Genomic DNA, 2,500 nt, shown 5'->3' on the forward strand with positions numbered 1-2,500 from the left:
GCGTTTGCTTGGACACATTTTAGAGAGAGGGGGGTGACTGAAAGGGGCGAGAGTCATAGAGAAGCATCAAGGAGAGGAAGGGAGAGAGAGAGAGAGTGAGAGAGTGAGTGAGAGAGAGAGAGAGAGAGCTTTATACCTGAGTTGTGTAGATGGTGAATGGTGAAAAATGGAAAAATACACTCAATTTTGATCAGGTCGATCACCAAATATTTTGGTACATGCATAGGATTTCGTTTTTCGGAATTTTCCGTGCGAGACGTGACGTTCTCCTCCTCCTCATCATCGTTCAAACTGTCACAGTATCAAACTGTCAAGCGCTGGTTAGGAAGCGACGAAGCCCACAGGGGGCAAAACGAGAGATGCTCGCGAGAGATGGGAGTGAGAGAGAGAGAGAGAGAGAGAGAGAGAGAGAGAGGGTGAGAGAAAGGGTAAGCGAGAGGGAGAGAGAGTGTGAGAGGGAGGGGGCGAGGGAGGTGATGGGTGCGGGGATCATTTGAATGGAGAGGGGATTCACATTGACGAGTTGGAAGAAGCTGGATCTGTTGTTGGTGTTTTTTTTTCCGTCTCTTAGCCGTTAGTGTTAGCCTTATCTCACAGTCCCCCTTCTTTTTGCATATATCTGATAAGCGTGGGGCCCTCAGAATGGTTCTCTGGGAAAAGAGAAATAAGGGGGGGTTGGGGAGGGCTAGGGGATTATAACAACGAGCTGAGAGTGAGTTAATCGTTTTTTCTGTTTTTTTTTCTTATCATAAGTCTCTTAAGGTCATTAAGAAAGCAGCTATACAAGAGCGGCTACTACAAATCGAAGTCCAAGCCCCCCGTCCCACCCTGCAAAAATAAAACTTTCCCAACCCGCCCCCAGTTACAGTACCTAACTTGGTCGGATTCGGACCAATAGCGGCGTAGCATTTTCGCATGCATAATGTCGCCCCCGCCCCCTCCCCCCCCTCCGGTCGCGTTCCGACCCCTCCCGCCAGAGGAGATGGCCTTTTTTTTTCCTTTTCTTTTATGCATGCTGTTAGTGCATATGTAGGCATATAAACAAACACACACACGCGCACGCGCATCCATTCACACTCATAGCAGTAGTCTAAATGTCATATACTCATTCATAAAGCCATAGACTTAAATTCTTATCAAATGGTGATTTTTTGTTTTTTGTTTTGTTCATATCAATAATCTTATTGCTTGCAATGGAAACCCCATGCGAATTAATCTAAAACGCAAACTTTACATTATGTACAGATCAATGAAGCACAGAAGGAGGATGAAGAGCAGGATTTGTGTGTGTGTGTGTGTGTGTGTGTGTGTGTTTGTGTGTGCGTGTCTTTTTGCAGATATGTCGATTTCAAACTGGGTTTCGGAGCCAGTGGATCGATCAAAACAGGAATCCCAATTTTTAAAATGAGGACATGAACGCAACACGAAAGAGGTGTTTTTTTTGTTTTTTTTTGGATTTCGAGTCATTTTTTTGTTCGAACCTATCCTTACCGCTTTACCGCTTATTTTGGGGGGTGGGGGGAATTTAAAGGAAGGTGAGAGAAATGGAGAGAAATGGATAGAGAAAGTTATTCCACCATGTACAGGATTTTCTGAAAAGCAGAAAAGTCACAACAAAATACACAGACACAAGAGTAGAACAGAACAACATGGGGGGAAAAAAACCTCAAATCATTCTTTAAAAAAGTGATAATTAAAGAATACCCAGCTAAGTAGTTGAAATAAATAATAATAAAAAAAATAAAAAGCTGTACATTGTCGTCCCTATGCATACGGGCGTACACAAATCTTGATACAGGGAACAGGAATGATGTTAAAGTACAATAAAAAAACAAACAAACATAATTCTAACGTGAAAACGTAGCAATTTTCCTTCCCTCCCTCATTCTTTTTCCGGGCTTTAAAGAATGACAGAAGGCTCAAAAAGGTCAGGATGGGTTTTTTTTTTCCCCATCACCCCAAGGTGGCACTCATGCCTCTGATCACAGAGGTAGATGCCAACACGCAAACACACACCCCACCACACACACACACACACACACACACACACACACACACACACACACACACACACACACACACACACACACACACACACACACACACACACACACACACACACACACACACACACACACACTTGCACACTTCACACATTCCCATAGAAACACCTTGATACAGATACAGCGGTACTCATCATCTACGTTGCATATTTTTTTTGCATGTTGCCTTTGTTGTGTGTGTGTGTGTGTGTGTGTGTGTGTGTGTGTGTGTGTGTGTGCTTTCATTCTCCGTTGTTTGTCCCCCATTTTTTTTTTCCAGTTTGTTTGATTGTTTATTTTTGTTTGGTGGTCTCCTCCACCGTGAAGCGGCCGTGGGCTTCGTCCGCCGTCGTCCTCCTCGGGAGGGGGGGTTGGGGGTCTTCTACCACGGGCTGTCGCTCCAGTATCCATTCACTGTCCCACCTACTGAACCCATGAGGTGGGGGGTGGGGGGGAGG

Source organism: Zeus faber, assembly GCF_960531495.2.
Source record: "Zeus faber genome assembly, chromosome: 11".
Classification (NCBI taxonomy): domain Eukaryota; kingdom Metazoa; phylum Chordata; class Actinopteri; order Zeiformes; family Zeidae; genus Zeus; species Zeus faber.